Below are 5,833 nucleotides of genomic sequence, written 5' to 3'. Positions count from 1 at the left end.
ACCACTTTGGCGAAAACACTCATAAATTCAGTTTTATAGAGTGGAGGAGAAAGAGAAAATGAATCATTTCATTTCACCTCGTCTGCTGTGAGGTGCCCCAGCAGTGGAAGGCTGAGGTGGACGCCCCCAAGGTAAAGAGGTGGAGGGGCTGGGAAACATGGAGCCCAGGGTATGTCAGCTCTCCCAGATCCAAAGAAAGCACTTGGAGAGGCCCCTCGGGGTTCCCCAGAGAACTCACAGGAAGCCACGCAAGAGCAGCTCACCTGGACACTTGCCACCTACAACTGCTGCCCCAGATTCTTTTGTGGCTAAGCATGATGAGTGGGCATTCGTGCATTTGGGTGAGATGTGCCTCCCTCAAACCTTGTTACTATGTCAGCACATGAAGACGGCCACCCCTGAAGGAAAAAAAAAGATTACTGGCCTGTTTGAGGTAGACAGAGAAGCAGTAAGAGCCAACAGAAAGAGGATGCCCCAGCACCTGTTGGGTAAAAGGCTACTTGTTCCGCTCCTTGTGACCCTCCCAGCTCCCACCTCCCGGAGGAGCTGGGCACTGAAGGGAGAGGGAGCGGGGTTTCCTCAGAGCCTGACCAGCCTCCTCCCCTCACCCCCACCCCGGCCCACTCACCCATCATCTCTGCTCTGGGACCACACTCAAGGGAGTCAGGCTAAGAGATGCGATTCAAACTGAGCTGGAGATGATACTTTAAACTGGACAGAGCCTTAATCATCCAAAGTGATCTGAAGGTTATGGGATCTATGTAAGTTGTGATTGCAGAATGGAAATGGGAAATTGAGCATAGCTGGATTATAAATAGTAACTAGAAAACTAAATAAGTCATTTCATATGTATGTCCCATTGATGGAAATTTTAGAAGACTGTGCCTAGTAGGATACAACTACCAGATGGTGCATACACATGCTGGGGCCTAGAGTTCAACCTTACAACCCTGTTGCAATCTTGTTTGGGATGAAGAAGAATTCCAAGAGAGCTTCCTCAAAATGGCCCCTTATTTTTGCCTAATGAGTTCCCCCACCCCTACTCCCTGTACCCCCACACAAAAGGAAGCCTGCCATGCCTAAAGGCCTGAAGGAAGAACTCTTGGTTTTCATGGCCAGGTAGATAAAGTGAGCAGGTGGGTCTTCACGGACAACTCAGTAGGGCTGGAGGAAAGCATGAGTCAAGAGCACTGGGCTGATGCCCGTAGCCCTCAGAGGTACCTGGTCCAGGGGCTTGGTCACTGTCCTGACTCTCTCTCTGCATGTCTGGGCTCTGCTTGTTGACTTCATTTCCTCCTGCAGCACACAGGGGCAGGGACAGGGCTGGGGGCACCTGTGTTCACTCCCTTTCAGTGAGCATATGCTACTGCCCTGGTTTGCCTGAGCTGCAATCACAAAGACCACACAACGGCTTGGCTTAAACACAGGCATTTATTGGCTCATGGTTTTGAGGCTAAAGGATGCCCCAAATCAAGATATCGGCAAGGCTTCTTTCCTCCCCAAATGTTGTAGCTCTCTGTTGCTGGCTGCTGGCCTTCCCTGGGGTGCCTTGGCTTTCCTATCACATGACAATACCTTCTCCTTTCTTCTGCTCTTCTGGTTTTCTACTACTTTCAGCTTCTGGCTCTTTATAAAGTCTCCAGTAATCAAGATTTAGAACTGTCTGCAGGGAATGGGAGGAGGAGATGAGATGTGGAGGCATTTTTGGGACTTGGTGTTGTCCTAGGTAGTGCTGCAGGGGCAATTACCGGACATTGTAGATCCTCCCACGGCCCACTGGATGGAACGTGGGAGAGTATGGGCTATGGTGTGGACCATTGACCATGAGGTGCAGCGATGCCCAGAGATGTACTCATCAAATGGAATGGATGTGTCATGATGATGGGGAACAGTGTTGCTGTGGGGGGAGTGGTGGGGTGGGGGCGGTGGGGGTGAATGGGGATCTCATATTTTTTGAATGTAATATTTTTTAAAAAATGAATTAAAAAATGTGAAAAAAATAAAAATAAAAATAAACTAAAAAAAAAAAAGAAAAAAAGAACCACCGTCATTCAGGTGGGTTGCACCTTAGCTAAAAATACAATCTTCTTGAAGTCCTACTTACAGTGGGCTATACCCATGGGAATGTGAAGATTAGGAACATGTCTAAATTGGGGTACCTACTTCAATCTACCACATCTACCCCCAAAAGGAGAACTTTTCTCTCCCTGTTTAGTTTTTAAACTCCTAATGAGCTCAGTTTGGGTCACAGGTCCATCCCTGGAGGGCTGAGGGTTACCTTACCTAAGAAACCAGGTGGCTCTGGGGTAATTATTGTCTGGAAGGAGTCAATCCCGATTTGAGTGTTTTGCAAGGATTTGTTGATTATTTGTGGCTGTGCATAACTCTGTGTCAAGTTCTTTGGTTTATCTCAGTGGAGTTTATCCCTTGCCTGCCAGCCTTGCCATCTCTAATCCAACCCAAATCCATCATTTCTTTCAGAAGTTTGCATTCTCCACGAGGCTTTTCCTGACTGATTGCTGGCAACCTTTCCCTGGGACATACGCCCTGTCACGTATGAGCTTGCATGTTCCTCTTTGCCTCATGTGTGTCAGCTGGGCCTCCCACGTGTGAGATCGGGCTCCTCTGAGTCACTCCCACCTTCTTCCCCAGTGCCCTCCTCCATACCAAGCAGAAAGGGGATGTGGGAGGCCCTCAATGAATGCTCCTTGAATGAATGTCTGCCTGAGTGAATGAGTGACCATATGAATGAAAGGAAAGGAAATGAAAAGCAATTAGACACACACACTCAGAGCACACCTAACCACACAGCATCCTGCCCTCCGCCAGTGTGCTAAAAGCTTTGTGCCCATAATATCAGGTTTGGGCTCCTCGGCCTCTGAAGGGAGGGGCACGGGGCAGCTGCTTTGTGGTCTGAAGGAAAAGGCACGGGGCTAGGAATCAGGGGATTTGTTCTGCCATTAATTACCTGTGCTACTTGGGCAAGCCATTTAACCCGTCTTTGCTTCATTTGCATCATCCATCAAAGGGGGCTAATGCTCTCTGCTCTGTTTCCCCCCCAACGGGGTTGAGGGGGATAGAAATAGGGGAAAGTTAAAAGCACTTTGAAAAATTTCAAAGCAAACCCCGATGTGGGAGAAAGAAGGTCTTACTGAGACTGTGAGCATCTATCAGGGGTACAGCTGGATGGCAGAGTGCAGTGTTGGATTCAGGGGCGGCATGAACGGCACCCAGGCCCTCCTCACAGAGCTCACATTTACAAGGAACCTCAACCAGCGACCCCAAGGACCTGCCACGTGCTGGGCACCAAGAGATGGAGACTTAAGGCGAAAGGAACGATGCTCCCTGCCCTTAGGAAAAGAGACAGAGCTATGAAGCAGCTAGGTATTTATAAAGGGCACAATGGTATGCCACAGAAAATGAGCGACTCACAAAATACTTGTGGAGTGTCTACTACCTACCAGGCACCGTTCTGCAAGCTGAAGAGAAGAGGTGGGAAGCCTCTGATCATTCTCAAAGAGCAACGCACGAGCGAATGAACGAGCCAATAAACAAGCAGGTACGAAGGAAAGAAGATGGTTTCAGACCCTGATCAGTGCTGTCAAGAGCAGAGTAGAACCCCGTGGTGGAGAGTGGCTGCGGGGGCAGGGGCCTTCTTGGCTCCTCCTGGAGGCGATGGCATCACAGTGAGGGCTGAGGGACGAGGAGGGGGGACCCGTGTGCTCAGCAGATGAAACAGCAGGAGGAAAGTCCTGTGGGTGGCAGGGAAAGGGCAGTGGGCCCTGGGCAGAGTGAACAAGGGGTGAGGAGAAGCAGGGGACTTCCACAAGGTGTCCTGGGACCCAACAACGGTCCCAGAGACTGCGACAAGCAGGGTATGGAATTCATTCCCAGCGCCGTGGGCACCCTGGAAAGTCGGAAGCAGCATGGTAGGATCTGAGAGAAAGAGAAAGAGAGCACTAGCAAGTAAACACGGCAGAATGTCACCATCGGTGGGTGTGGGTGACGAGTCCATGGAAGTTCTCTGTAGTCTTCTTCCAACTTTTCTCTCTGTTTGAAATAACTTCAAAATAAAAAGTTCAAAAACAAAAGGACCGCTCTGGCTCCTGCTGGACCATCGAGTGTATGGATGGGTGGGGCAGGGAGAGGGCTGGAGAAGAGAGTCGGGGAAGCATGGAGGAAGGGAAACCAGTAGGAGACCATTGCAGTAGGCTGGGTGCCTTGGACTGGGGCAAGAGGGAGAGAAGTCATTTTCAGGATGTATTTGTGGAGGTTTGTGTGCGCTTTGCATTGCTGCCATAAGAAACTACCACCCATGGAGTGGTTTGAAACAACACAGATTTATTGCTATACAACCAAACAGGGGTCTCACTGGGCTAAGATCAAGGTGTCAGCGGGGCTGTGCTCCTTCCTGGAGGCTCTAGGGGAGACTCCGTTTCCTTGCCTTCTCCAGTATCAGGAGACCCCTCTGCTGACTTTGCACATAGCAACCCACATTCCAGAACCAGCAAGAGGGTGCCAAATCCTTCTCATGCTTCCATCTCGCTCTCTTTCTCTGACCACGCCTGGAAAGGCCCTGGCTTCTCAGGACTCCATTGTTGTATGGAGCCCACCTGGAGGATTCAAGGTCATCTTCCCCTCTCCAGGTCCTTAACCTTAACCACATCTGCTAAGTCCCTTTGCCACATAAGGCCACATACTCACAGGTTCTGGGGATTAGGAGTTGGACATGTTTGGGCGCCGTTCTTCTGGCCATCGTACAAGGTGGAAGTACTACTATTTCCAGGTAGAAGGGAAGAGAGAGAAATGGACCTGAAGGGTGAGCCCGTGGGAGGAGTGGGCTGGGTAGGGCAGGGAGAGGCAGGGAATCAATAGTTCTGTTGGTGCCGTGCTGAGTTTGGAGTGACTGCAACAAGAGGTCAGTGCAGCCAGAGCAATTGGGAGAGCCTCATGCTGGCACCCAGGACAAGAGAGCAGCCTAAGCAAAGAAAGACAGTGGCATGTGGGTGTCTCCAAGGAGCACATATGTGAGTCACCACATACCCCTCCTTGGTGCAATGAACAAGCATGGAACGCCTACAGTTCACCTGGCACTGGAGAGACACATAGCCGCATCAACAAAGATGTTCTTCTGAGGAATGGAAGGCCAGTTGGAGAAATGGAAGGCCAAGGAATATGGGCATGCTGCAGGGGCAAGTGTGGGGGACATTGCAGGGTCTTAAGGAAAGGAATGACATGACACAGGAAAAGCACGTGGGGACACTTGACCTAATAGTTTACAAAGAGGTGCCAAATGGGACCGCCTATGGGAGGATGCCGTGAAGGTGAGGACCTGGGACCCACGAGGGCATGCATGGGGGCTCCAACCCAGCTAGGGAAATCCTGACCAGGGCTTGTCCCTCTCCTGCTGCTCCTGCTGTTGGGTGCAAGGACAGTTAATGCAGCTGAAGGGAAGTGTGCTGGGCCGCGGGCTAAAGGACATGCCGGCTGGGGGGGTGTGGAATGAAGGGGAAAGGCATCTCTTCCCCTTTCTGAACTGCCGCTCTTAAATCAAACAATTCAATCCAGGTGGAAGAGGGTTGGCAGCTGGGAGGGGAGAAGAAGGAGAAGCAGACGATAAAAAAAAAATCAATAACACTTCCCCATAAAATAAATTGAGATTTGTGGAATTCACTTCCACTTGACATCAAAGATGCCGATTTGGTGAATTCGTTTAAGGCCAAATTGAAAACGTATCGTTTTAATCCGAGTCCCCAAGCTGCCCAGGCTCTGTGGCAAGGGCCCTGGGGACTGGGTTTAAGGCAGCTCCAGGTGCTTGTTTGGGGCCAATTGA

General features: G+C 50.5%; 1 non-coding gene across 1 annotated transcript; it reads left to right on the top strand.

Annotated features, from left to right (window-relative positions):
* Nucleotides 1-296: 296 nt before the first annotated feature.
* Nucleotides 297-404, top strand: LOC111766007 (small nucleolar RNA U13). Its single transcript, XR_002798178.1, has one exon. It is a non-coding gene; the product is annotated as a small nucleolar RNA U13 (small nucleolar RNA).
* The last annotated feature ends 5,429 nt before the right edge of the window (nucleotides 405-5,833 follow it).

Source organism: Dasypus novemcinctus, chromosome 16 (assembly GCF_030445035.2).
Source record: "Dasypus novemcinctus isolate mDasNov1 chromosome 16, mDasNov1.1.hap2, whole genome shotgun sequence".
NCBI lineage: Eukaryota > Metazoa > Chordata > Mammalia > Cingulata > Dasypodidae > Dasypus > Dasypus novemcinctus.
This window is presented reverse-complemented; position numbering and strand designations above follow the sequence as displayed.